Source organism: Eleutherodactylus coqui, chromosome 9 (assembly GCF_035609145.1).
Source record: "Eleutherodactylus coqui strain aEleCoq1 chromosome 9, aEleCoq1.hap1, whole genome shotgun sequence".
NCBI classification, from domain to species: Eukaryota; Metazoa; Chordata; class Amphibia; order Anura; family Eleutherodactylidae; genus Eleutherodactylus; species Eleutherodactylus coqui.
In genome coordinates, this window is record NC_089845.1 from 105,691,067 (window position 1) to 105,704,932 (window position 13,866).

Here is a 13,866-nt window from a genome sequence, read left to right on the forward strand (position 1 = left end):
ATCAGCCGGGGAGCCACCAGCACCAGCCTCACCACCACCAGCATGCGCAGACATATGATGGCCAAGCACCCCACAAGGTGGGACGAAGGCCGTTCACCGCCTCCGGTTTGCACCGCTGCCTCTCCCCCTGTGCCCCAACCTGCCACTGAGATCCAACCCCCCTCTCAGGGCACAGGCACTGCCGTCTCCTGGCCTGCACCCACACCCTCACCTCCGCTGTCCTCGGCCCCATCCACCAATGTCTGTCAGCGCACCGTCCAGCCGTCGCTAGCGCAAGTGTTGGAGCGCAAGCGCAAGTACGCCGCCACGCACCCACACGCTCAAGCGTTAAACGTGCACATAGCCAAATTTATCAGCCTGGAGATGCTGCCGTATAGGGTTGTGGAAACGGAGGCTTTCAAAAGTATGATGGTGGCGGCGGCCCCGCGCTACTCAGTTCCCAGTCGCCACTACTTTTCCCGATGTGCCGTCCCAGCCCTGCACGACCACGTCTCCCGCAACATTGTACGCGCCCTCACCAACGCGGTTACTGCCAAGGTCCACTTAACAACAGACACGTTGACAAGCACAGGCGGGCAGGGCCATTATATCTCCCTGACGGCACATTGGGTGAATTTAGTGGAGGCTGGGACCGAGTCAGAGCCTGGGACCGCTCACATCCTACCCACCCCCAGAATTGCAGGCCCCAGCTCGGTGGTGGTATTTGCGGCGGTGTATGCTTCCTCCACTAAACCACCCTCCTCCGCAACCTCTGTCTCGCAATCAAGATGTGTCAGCAGCAGCATGTCGCCAGCAGTCGGTGTCGCGCTGCGTGGCAGCACAGCGGTGGGCAAGCGTCAGCAGGCCGTGTTGAAACTACTCAGCTTAGGAGATAAGAGGCACATGGCCCACGAACTGCTGCAGGGTCTGACAGAGCAGACCGACCGCTGGCTTGCGCCGCTGAGCCTCCAACCAGGCATGGTTGTGTGTGACAACAGCCGTAACCTGGTGGCGGCTCTGCAGCTCGGCAGCCTCACGCACGTGCCATGCCTGGCCCACGTCTTTAATTTGGTGGTTCAGCGCTTTCTGAAAAGCTACCCACGCTTGTCAGACCTGCTCGGAAAGGTGCGCCGGCTCTGCGCACATTTCCGCAAGTCTCACACGGACGCTGCCACCCTGCGCACCCTGCAACATCGGTTTCATCTGCCAGTGCACCGACTGCTGTGCGACGTGCCCACACGGTGGAACTCTACGCTCCACATGTTGGCCAGGCTCTATGAGCAGCGTAGAGCTATAGTGGAATACCAACTCCAACATGGGCGGCGCAGTGGGAGTCAGCCTCCTCAATTCTTTACAGAAGAGTGGGCCTGGTTGGCAGACATCTGCCAGGTCCTTGGAAACTTTGAGGAGTCTACCCAGATGGTGAGCGGCGATGCTGCAATCATTAGCGTTACCATTCCTCTGCTATGCCTCTTGAGAAGTTCCCTGCAAAGCATAAAGGCAGACGCTTTGCGCTCGGAAACAGAGGCGGGGGAAGACAGTATGTCGCTGGTTAGTCAGAGCACCCTCCTGTCTATATCTCAGCGTGTTGAGGAGGAGGAGGAGGAGCATGAGGAGGATGAGGAGGAGGGGGAAGAGACAGCTTGGCCCACTGCTGAGGGTACCCATGCTGCTTGCCTGTCATCCTTTCAGCGTGTATGGCCTGAGGAGGAGGAGGAGGATCCTGAAAGTGATCTTCCTAGTGAGGACAGCCATGTGTTGCGTACAGGTACCCTGGCACACATGGCTGACTTCATGTTAGGATGCCTTTCTCGTACATTAGTACTGTTGGTACACCAATTTTTTGGGGCCCTCGCCTACAGTGTAATCCAATTAATTTTTTGCCCACCTGCATTAAAGCTGACTTTACATCAGCAGTGTTGGGCACTGCAATGGGATATATTTATGTACCGCCAGTGGGTTTCAGGGAGCCACCCATGCTGTGGTTCCACAGGGAGTTGTAACTGCATGTGTCTACTTCTAAAGAACCCCAGTCTGACTGGGGCATGCAGTGTGGGCCGAAGCCCACCTGCATTTAATCGGACGTTACCTCAGCTGTGATGGGCACTGCAATGGGATATATCTATGTACAGCCGGTGGGTTCCAGGGAGCCACCCATGCTGTGGGTGCACACGGAATTCCCATTGCGGAGTTGTACCTGCCTGTGACTATTTATAAAAAAACGCGGTCTGACTGGGGCATGCAGACACCTTGACAGAATGAATAGTGTGTGGCACATAGGTTCCCCATTGCTATGCCCACGTGTGCAGCTCCTGATGGTGGTGGCACAGGATTATATTTCTCATTGCTTCTGTACAGCATTGTGGGCTATCGCCCCACCCCTTTTAAAGAGGGTCGCTGCCTAGCCGTGCCAACCCTCTGCAGTGTGTGCCTGCGGTTCCTCCTCATGGCAGACGCACTTATAAATAGACATGAGGGTGGTGTGGCATGAGTGCAGCTGAAGGCTGCGCAGGGACACTTTGGTGTGCGCTGTGGACACTGGGTCGTGCGGGGGGGTTGGTCAGCATGTAACCCAGGAGAAGTGGCAGCGGAGTGTCATGCAGGCAGTGATTGTGCTTTGTTGGAGGTAGTGTGGTGCTTAGCTAAGGTATGCATTGCTAATGAGGGCTTTTCAGAAGTAAAAATTGTTGGGAGGGGGGGGCACTCTTGCCGCTATTGTGGCTTAATAGTGGGACCTGGGAACTTGAGATGCAGCCTAACATGTAGCCCCTCGCCTGCCCTATCCGTTGCTGTGTCGTTCCCATCACTTTCTTGAATTGCCCAGATTTTCACAAATGAAAACCTTAGGGAGCATCGGCGATATACAAAAATGCTCGGGTCGCCCATTGACTTCAATGGGGTTCGTTACTCGAAACGAACCCTCGAGCATCGCGATAATTTCGTCCCGAGTAACGAGCACCCGAGCATTTTGGTGCTCGCTCATCTCTAATTCTTACACATTGGTGGCTACAGTTGTATCAACTCATCATGTTTCATGCGGCATGGGTTGGTATCACACACTTGATCTGCGCAAACATTGATGAGATAATCTAGCTTGGACCAGACTCTTTGCAGTGTGATTCAGTTTACAGCTTCACATTCACCCCCCAGGGTAGCATGTGGATTCCCTCTCCCCCATATCCTCACATTGTGCCCGTTGACCTTTCCACTCACATAGGAAGGTCATCTCAGCAGGTTATCATCATTTTCTATTAACACCTGAAGATTTCTGCAAAATTCAAGTCACGTTTCATTGTCTTGTAGTTGGAACCTTTGGACCACTGGAGCTTGGGAGAAGCGTGCAGAGATTATGCAGGAGAAAAGATGATACTTTTTGAATTAATGTATCTGTGGTCACCATATTTATAAACCTGTTTTGATTTTATAACTACTTGAGACCAATGACTGTCTTGGGGCTCACCCTCTATCTAAGGCCGCCTGCACACGGGCGAAATCCCGCGGCTGAAAGCCTGCATAGGAGTGCATTACAATACGCACTCCTGTGCAGATGGCCATGCTTTGTCCGCGGCATGTCCTATTTTTGTGCGGGGCTCGCAGAGCCTCGCACAGAAACGTCACTCACCCGGCCGCCGGCTCCGGTCTGCGCATGCGCCGGGTGATCGGCAGCCGGCACATGAAAGAGCCGGGGCCGCCAGGCGCGGGTGAGTACGCGCTCCTCCCTGCAGGCGCTGGGGTCGGGTCCCGCGGCGAGAATTCTCGCCGCCGGATCCGACCCGCTCGTCTGCAGGCGGCCTAAAGGCCTTGGAAATAGTTTCAAAGTAAATGTTAGGAAAGGTTTCATCACATTTGGGACTGGATCAATATGAGTGAGAGAGGACAAATTCCCTAATGTTTCACTACAGAACGTTTCTGCTCTCTTCCTTGTTGCGTAATTGGATCCTCTCTTCATTCTAAAAAGACCTGCAGGAGGAAAAATCTTCTGAATGAGCTGTATACATATAAATATGATGTTCGGAAAGAGCAATTTCCTAATATAATCCTATTCAGTTTATATGGTTGGATTATTTGTAGAGCAACAAACATGTGAATGTAGCCTGACTTCGTAACTTTGTACACTGTATATGTTGGCGACAGACTCCGACTGGCATGTCAGGAAAGAGGTGAATCCTCCGATGGGCTCTGAGTCAGGAGTGGACCCCCACCAACCAAACCCGCATGAGCAGTGCACAACGCACTACAGTTGCTCCAGTACAGTACATACAGATATAGTAGGCAGCGTACAGTTCATCAGCCATCCAGTAGAAACTGGCTACTAGGCGTATAGGTGGATGGAATAAGATCTAGGTGCAGAGGCTGTCCCATACCAGCCGGTATTCTTCCTTCCTCCCTGGGCTCTGGTTTTATTGCAAATTGGTGCAGGTTTCTAATTAATTAATAGCCACGCAGTTTCGCAGATAAAACTGCTTTTCACTGGCAAAACCATGCAGCCATTAAAAAGCGATCTTAAAAACGGTTCTGTCTTACTACAACTACTCATCAGCGCAGTTTTCAGCCACGTTTAGGCTGTTGTGTGGTGCCGCCCTACAGGGGATATGCCATAAGTGCTACCTGTGGGATCCTTACCAATCAGGTGAATATGGGCTTACCAATTCCTGCTTGAATAGAGTCAAGGCAGCCACCTTTTCATTAAAGTATTTCATTTAAGTAGGGAATTACAAATGTAAATCAGGTAATATTTGCATGGGTGTACAGTGGGCCCCCAGGATCAATTTAACTAGTGGGCCCTAGGCCCCCCAGTCTGATGATGGTTGTTTATTTACACGGGAGAGAATTTCGAGTAGGTTTTGTGCGTTGCAAGACGCACAAAACTTACACGGATAGGAACTCCATTCTTAAAAATCTATCTTCCCACTTTTTTTTTTTCAAACTCACGAGCCATAGCACAGAGTTTGAATAGTCTAAAAAAAAGAAAGCACTAATTAATGTGCTAATATGCTCCATAGCGGTGCGCATTTTAGTGCATCCACCCATCAGTTTAAAAGCTTAGCACAGAAACATGCATGCGTTAATAGATTTGACGCTGCGGAGTGTATTAGCACATGAACTGTCTTTTTTTTTCAGCATGCAAATTTGAGAAAAAAAAAGTTGGAAGATACAGTAGGTCCTGTCCTATTTTCTTACACTTAGTATTAGCTATGTGCGAGAACAATAGGGAAGAATCCTGATAGTGAAAATGAGACCATTGTAATTAATGATTTCACTTTGTGCCGTTATGTAGCTGTGATGTTCATGGCCGCGTAACGGGACAAGATCACACTCATCAGTTTGAGGGCGCTTTCCCACGAGCGGGTATACAGTGACAGCGTTATTACGTTTTCATGCCTACTCCATATAAGCGCCTGAGTTTTTTCGCTATCACGGCCACCGTTTTTTTTCCCGTCCATTCACATAACCGTGAGTATTGTTTTTAGCTAAAAGAATACGCCGCACCCCGGAAATCTCTCGCTCTGCCAAAATCCTCGGGATGCCTTCCAGTGCCTATATAGAGGCACCTGTAAGTTTTTCGCAGCGTTGGACGTTGCAAACATGCCTCCCTCTCACTTCTCTTTCCCTGGTTCCATAGGAGTCTATGGGACCCGCCGGCCTATATTGGCCAAAACATAGTTCCAGAGCTATTTTTTGGCTGAACGTATATGCGCCGGCCACATATATGTTCGAATTTTCAGCCTGCCAGTGTATTTATGTGCCGTATATTCGCCCGTGTGAACGGATGCCTTGAAAATCAATGTCTCTCATGGGCACGTATATACACCCATGCGTAAAAACACGCCGTATATATGCTCATGTGAAAGAACCCTTAGTGCATGAACCAAACCATGATTTTTATGCTAATAAAAGTGAGCAACAAATGAAAGGTAAATGAATATTGTACATTTTCTTAGCATTTAGATGTAATAGTTATTGGCCATTTTCGTTCGAACAAATTTTGCGAGATATTCGTCCTGTGTAAATGGTCCTTCAGGGCTCTTACCCAATCGCGTTCTTTTAACGCTGCGATATCGCTGCCTTTTTTTAAAACACAATTGTCATTGGGACTTTCCAATGTTAAAAACGCATCGCACAAAAACCGCAAAGCACAAACTTGTGATGCGTTTTAATATTAAAAAGTCCCATTGACAATCGCATTTAAAAAATGCAGCGATAATCGCATAAAAAAGGCAAGTGGGTAAGAGCCCTTAGTCCCAGAAAACCCCTTTTTAAGAGAATACTGGGGAAAGGCCCATTTAGACACAACGATTATCGCTCAAAAGCCGTCTTTTGAGCGATAATCGTTGTGTGTAACTGCATTGACATTGTGCAGTTTTTGTTAACCAGTCGCTGATCGTTGTCTTTCAGCGTGCTGAAAGATCATTGATCAGTCATCAGGAATTCACAGCGGGATACAGCTGATACTATTGTTTCAGCTGTATCCCGCTCCCTGAACACAGGCGGGGTATGAAGAACACAGCAGTCCAGCTGTGCTCCTTATACTCCACACGGAGGGCACAGCTATATACTAGCTGAGCGCTCTATAAAGAGCCGGGGTATGAAGAACAGAGTGGTTCAGCTGTGTTCTGCATACCCCGCTCGTAGCTCTTGGCTGTATAACAGCCGGGCACTCTGAGCAGAGAACAGCTGGATGCAGAAGACAAGCGTACCAGTTTGTCTTCTGCATACCCCACGTGGAGTGCTTAGCTGTATAACAGCCAGGTGCTCCCAGCAGAGAACAGGTGGATGCAGAAGACAAGCGGCCCCGCTTGTCTTCTGCATCCCCCGCTCGGAGTGCAAAGTGATCATTCAACGTTTGAGCGATCACCTTGCGCTTAAAGGCACACAACGATTATCATTTAAAGGCATTCGAAAGACATGCCTTTTAAACGATAATCATTGTGTCTAAACTAGGCTTAACTTTTTCTCCTAGTGTTTACTGCCAGTAACATGGTGTTGACTCTTGGACTGGGTTCTAGTAATGACTGACCCCCCTGGTGCCGCTGTGGCTGCTGACAGCTGAAGAGAAACCCACAGGGAACCTAAGGGCTGTATCTGGTTAGGAAAGAATGGTCGGGTGAATCTTGCAGACACACAGTTGTTTGCTTAGCTTGAGATCAAGAATGGTTATCTGTGGATTAGTCCCTGAAAGTGTTTGTCCAGCGTATAGAAAGTCACTCAGAAAAGTTGTTGAAGCCTATAAACACCCGTGACTTTTAAACAAAGCAATGATTGTTCATTAGTTGTTTGACGAGATATCGTTCATAGAGGGGATCTCCTCATAAATCTGTTCGCAAGTTATTAAAATACGAATGACTGTAAAGCCCCATTTACACTGAAAGATAATCACTCAAAAATCGCCTAAATGACAGTTTGAGTGACAGTTTTGAGTGATCATCTTTGCATAACTCTAAGTAGCTAATTAGCTACTTAAGAGTTAATGCAGGCGGAGCAGGATACTACCACGATATTTCCGAGAACAGAGCAGCTGTTTTGTATATGCAAACAGCTGTATTGTTCTCGGGGCTTTCAGCTGGTGTCCCGCTCAGAACTGCCAGCGGAATACCAGCTGAAAGAATACTATCAGTATCGTCCGCTGAGAAAATCAGCATGCGGCGTTGATGAGAGTCATCTGTGATTTCTAGCTTACTAAAAATCACCAATGAACGAATAGTGCACGGACAGTGCACGATGGCAGCGCATTTAGACAGAACGATTATCGCTCAATAGATGGCTTTTGAGCTAATTTTGAGCGATAATCGTTGTGTCTGAATGGGCTAACTTCACACCAGACAACTTTTGATCAACCAGCAACTATTATTTTGGTAAGCTGAAACAAAACAACTAGCGCTTATCACTCATCACCCTCTCGGTGGTCATGTTTACACTGAAGAACTATCATTTATATTTGCTTTTCCCAACAATTACCGTATATACTTGAGTATAAGCCTAGTTTTTCAGCACATTTTTTAATGCTGAAAAAGCCCCCCTCGGCTTATACTCGAGTGAGCAAAAAAAAACAACAACAAAAACCAGCAATACTTACCTGCCAGCCTGCGTCTGTGTCCCAGGTACGATGGTCTCCCCGGCGGTGCGGCAAGCTGCTTGAGAATTCTCCCCGCTGTCAGTGCTGTGTAGGTAAGTGCTGTGATTGGATCGAGCGCCAGCCAATCCCAGCCGGCACTCAATCATTCACAGTCATTCAGTGGATGACATCACCGAATGGCTGTGATTGGTTTATCAAATGACGGCTGTGACTGGCTGGCGCTCAATCCAATCACAGCACTTACACAACGCTGACGGCGGGAGAATTCAAAGCCGAGCAGGGAGAATTTTCAAGCAGTTTACCACACCGCCAGGGAGACCATCATGCCAGGGACACAGACGCTGGCTGGGAGGTAAGTATTGCATTTTTTCTTTACCCAGTATATACTCGAGTATAGCTCGACTTATACTCGAGTCAATAAGTTTTACCATTTTTTTGTGGTAAAACTTATAGACTCGGCTTATGCTCGGGTCGGCTAATACGCGATATATACAGTATTTGGCCGATTGTCGTCCCGTATAAATGTACCTTAACACCTCTGCTTGCTCACTTGTTTTCATAAATAAATAGTACAAGCTTAGTTAAGAAACGTTATAATATATCTTAGACGACCTCATTATCACTGCAGTATTTGGTCAGTATTTTACATTAGTATTTGTAGGCCAAAACCAGGAGTGGTGCAAAAACTTCTTGTGCGTCTATAGATTCCAATTCTGGTTTTGCCTTCCACATACTGACGCAAACTACTGACCACATACTGCTGTCTGAATGGTGCCTTAAATCGGGTGTCCCACTTCTAGTTTTTTTTATTGCAGGATGCAGACAGCTCTGTACATTGCTCAGTGGCCTGGGTGGGTACTGCAGGTTGAGTCCCATTCACCTTAATAGGACTCAAACTGCAGTACCAACGCAGGCCACTGAGCAATGTACAGAGTTGTCTGGATTCTGTCTCAAAAAGGCTATGGGCCAACCCCATTAAAGGACTCCTCTTTCCCCCTTTACTCTTTGTTGTGCTGACTGGAAATCTGGGTATACCCATAAAAGTCCTAGTGATCGTTCGGCCCCATAAGCCAGTTCCTTATGTACCAGCTAAGCAATCAACTTACATTGATTCCTATGGAATGGTTTCAGATAAAGCCGATTGCTTTCAAATGGATTACCAACGTTAGTAGAGGTTTTACCAAATATTGGAGCTTCCTGCGCATTTCAGCAAAAGATAGGGCAAGACCCATCTTTTGATGTGGTGTAAAAATCAGCGACCAAAAACATGTATATGCTATTTTTTCACAGCGCAATTTTTTTAAGCGGCCAAAAATTGTTCATGTGCATAAATACATTGGAGTCCAATGCTTCGGATGGTTGAGATTTTAGGGTGATTATTTTACACGGCTAAATACCTGCGTAAGCACGGTCGTGTGAATAAGCCCTAGGGCTATATATTTAGGTAACCCAGTTTTTCGACTTGCTCATATATCCCTGGGAAAGCACATCCTGTCACATGGATACTTGTACAATGTAAAGATTTAACATATGACATTCAAACAGGCAATGTGCAAATAAGCATTATAAATGAGACCTTAGATATAGGGGATGCAAAGGGTAGCAGTCGCCCTCGGTCTTGATGCCTCGGATAACAATTTTTGCGCAATGCGTTTTTAACATTAGAAAGTCCCATTGACATTCACGTGAAAAAAACGCTCAAGAAAAATGCCAGTGTGCAAGAGCCCTATATCAGACATCAGATAACCACATACAAATATTTTACTTCCTGAGAAGACTCCGGCTTTGGCTTATATTCCCAATCATTACTACAAGACCTGTAAAAAGGTCTGACATTGATTTGCAGGAATACTGCCCTCTCATAGGTGGCGCCACAGAGGCATCCTACCTTTTCCTTATTTGCATATTCAAATTAATTAGAGGAGCATGCATGGCCCCATATGTCGCCTCACACTTTCTAAGTGCTCTTCCTAAGGAGAAACTATACCCTTCCTGACCCAGTATTATAAATGGCATATGGTAGGTGGCCGCCTTGCTACAGATTTTACATTGGGGTCCATGAGTTTCAGATTACGGCTGTCAGTATAATGGACCCTGTCTGTTCCCTTTCTCACAGTCTGATGGTCATGTCACCAGAACCGTCTTTACTAATAAAGATTACATTTAGTTTCAAGAACATATTAGATTTCTGTTTAGACTGGAATTATGAAGAAATGCTGTAACCACTGCTTGTCTTTGCCGAATATTTTGTAATATTGTCCAAAAGTCATTGTCTTACTATAACCCAGAAAGTTATTTATGTATTTGTTATTTCACTGATTATTTTGATTCTTAGGAAATATTGCTGCAAGATTCAAGGCCATTCGCCCCTATTTCCACGGCACACGCGGACTTTCAAAGCGGATATCCGCAGCGGAAGCACTGCGGATCATATTAAAAATGTTTTTTTTAATGGCTTGCGGGTGACCGCGGATTGTGTGTTTTTTCATCTCCCATGGAGATGAATGGAGCCACATCCGCACGGTATCAGCGATAAAATGGAGCATGCTGCGATTTTAGATCTGCGCGAAGCTTCCGCAAAGCACTTAAAAATCAAATCTGCAGGGTTTAATTCAGTTGCGGACGCCCTATTGTTTCCTATGGGCGGCTAGAGCGGCGGATCTCCCGCCGAAGTACCCTAGTGGGGTATATGGCAGTAATACCCATTGACAAGGACACTTTGTTACCTTTGTCTATGGTCAACGTCTGGTATTGCATCCCAGCCACATTCATGGAGCATGCGCACCATTCAGCTCTGTGGGACTATCGGATATAGTCAAGTGTTTTTAGGCCTCATGTACACGGGCAGATCGTACGGGAGCCCACAGCGGAATCCCACCCTGCCCGCGACCGCGGACACTGCGGGTCTTCTACTTACCAGTCCAGGTCTTCATTTCCTTCACTGCGATGCGTGCGGAAGCGTCGGCCGACGCGCCACCGCACATGTGCAATGGAGTTTTTTTTTTTACACCTGCTATCCTGCAAAATCCATGGCCTGTGTGCAATTCAATTGTAGATGGGCTGCGGATCGGACGGCCACCATTGGCTTCAGTGGAAGCTGCCCATGCAGGATCTGCACTGAAATGGAGCATGCTGCGATTTATTTTTTTTTCTCCGGAACAAAAGGTCCGCAAATCATATCCGCATGCTTTATTTCATTTGCAGACACCCATGTTTCCCTTTACTCGGGTGCCCCTCATGGATTCCGCAAATCAAATCTGCCCGTGGACTTTGGGCCTTACTTGGGTATCTTCAGCATACTCAGTTGCATACTCAGCCATTTCTGCGCTGTGAGGGGTTCAGTAAGGAGGAATGGGGGGGGGGGGGGGAAGCATGGGACCTCCATTCTTGTGATTGCCAGTTGTGAAACCCTGACCAATCAGCCTTTTATCACCTGTCCTGTAGATAGCCCTGAGGTGCCTGGTAGCCCACAGATATGGATCGACTTGTACAACAGTGAGAAATCTAGTTCAGTCTTTCCCTGTGCAAGCAAGGCGCGGCAGACTGGCATACATCACTCTACATGCATTACAGTGCAGCCAGCAAACATAGGTGGAGCCGCGGCTTAACGCTGTGGAAGAAGTACAATCCTGCTCCTGAGCTGGAGTTCATTACTGGAGATCCAAAGGTTCCACCGGTGTAATATAACAGCGCAGAACTCTTCATTACAGCTGTATTATCTTGGAAGCAGATTAGTACGCTTTGCAAATAATCATTATGGTGCAACGATTGCTGGCAGAAAATATATCTTACATTGCAAAACTGATGTGAGTTTGCTGTGACCCAGTCCTCTAGCACAGGGCACTCAGCTGCCTCGTGATTTGTCACATGATTGCCACTTACTGTCCTTTGTACATGGTGCCCACTGAGCATAATGTCTGTAGCCGTGGGAATGACTAAAATGGTAATAAACTACCTCTGCCTGCACTATGGGGGGATTCCAGACAGTAGAAAAAGGGTCTGGTACTTTTAAAATAGAGACTGCTACTACCATCCAAGAGCGGTGGCTGCCACTACAACTCATCCCCATTCATGTGAATGGTAATAAGCTGCAATACCAGACACAGCTCTTGGACAACACAGTTTCTGGTAAAATCAAACCCCTTTTTTGTAAGCCCACACCACTTCATAAAGCATTAAATGATCAATAATACTCTCCAAATTGTTGAGCAGGGCTTGTTCTTCTGAGCACTCGCCAACCAGAATGCATGGACCAGAAAGTAAATTCATCAACCCTGGATGAAGTAGCATAGCAGGCTGTACTATTCTGTCTGGGAAAATTCTGGAGAACATGGCGACCTCCCCCCCACACACACACACACCACCCCATGTGGATCCAGAGGAAGGCAAAAAAAAACAAACAATGAGGTAGAAGCCAATTTTCCTGCTTTAGGGGGAAAATTCCTTCCTGACTCCAATCTGCTAATCTGGCAATTGGAATAACCCCTAAATCACCGATCCTTCTGAAGTTATTAATGATTATAACATATAATATTGTATCGTCGAAGAAAGGCATTCAGGCCCCTTTAGAATCTTTTATTGAATTTGCCATCACCACATCCTCTCAGGCAGAGAGTTTGATAATTTCACTGCTTTTACAGTAAAGAATCCCCTTCTATGTTGGTGTAGAAACCTTCTTTCCTCTAGATGCAGAGGATGCCCTCTTGTATCATATCTGTATGTACTCCATGTTTTACAAACCGTAATATGAAGCTAATGAAAATCTAGGAATCCATGGGTGTATAAAATATGCACTTATTTATAAAACCCAGCATGCGCTCGTTTAATCTGTTTCACAGATGTAATACACTCATTAAAGTCCATGGAAAGTGATTACGAGGTGCATTCAAGTTCTAAGAGTTCCTAACTTTTTTTCTTGGTAATAGGAACAGGTAGAAACATGGGACACATTCTGGAAAATTCGGTCATTGTGTGGGGATGAGTGAGACAAATGGCAGCAGCATCCAGTGTACAGAAACCTGTGACCGCGGCTGGAGTTAGAAGCGTATTAAATACTTTAAACGGCGATATTCATATTTCAAGAAAATCATCCATTTGCTTCACTTGTGAGGAATGACACCCACCAACATTCATCATCAGTTGAGTGAGACATGTGGTGAAGGGGTCATGAAGGTGTTTGTGGGTGCAACAGTTCAACAAAGGCGAACATTGTGTGAGAATGATCCAAAGAGGACTTAGCCATGCGCTAGATGGTTCAATAACACGATTGAGCATGATGGGGGACCACTGATTGACTGTAGAAGAGATAAGCTGCAAAGTTGGCATTTCTGTAGGATCTGTGCGCACCATCCTGCGTGAAGACTTTAAGATGCAGAAAGTTTCCTTCAGATGGGTGCTACAATTATTAACAGGCGATCATAAGGCTGTGTGCGTGGCAATGTGTCAGGCTAATTGACAAGTGATGGCAAGAATGCTGTCTTCAATCCGTCCATTGTCTCAATGGATGACATGTGGATGAAGTTCAGGCATTTTTTAGTGGGCAAAAGAGACCCCTAAAGAAGTGTTTGCAGCAGTGATGCAATCATGGTATCTTTCTAGGGTAAGTAGTTTTTTCGAAAACCATTAGGAGACCCTCGAACTGAAATGCATCTCGTGTGTCATCTGTCTTTGCTTTCATTAGTATTATTTTCTATTAGGCAGAAATGGATCTGTAAAAAACAAAACCCATGGAAGCAAGAACAGATGGAGATACAGATAAAATACTGATGACATACTGATGCCGCTTCATTTGTAGTATGTCCGTATTATTGATA

General features: G+C 46.7%; 1 protein-coding gene across 1 annotated transcript in view; it reads left to right on the plus strand.

The window, feature by feature from the left end:
- Positions 1-13,866, plus strand: part of TTPA (alpha tocopherol transfer protein) — a 38,305-nt gene that overhangs the window by 9,119 nt on the left and 15,320 nt on the right. The gene's annotated exons all lie outside the window — the stretch shown is intronic.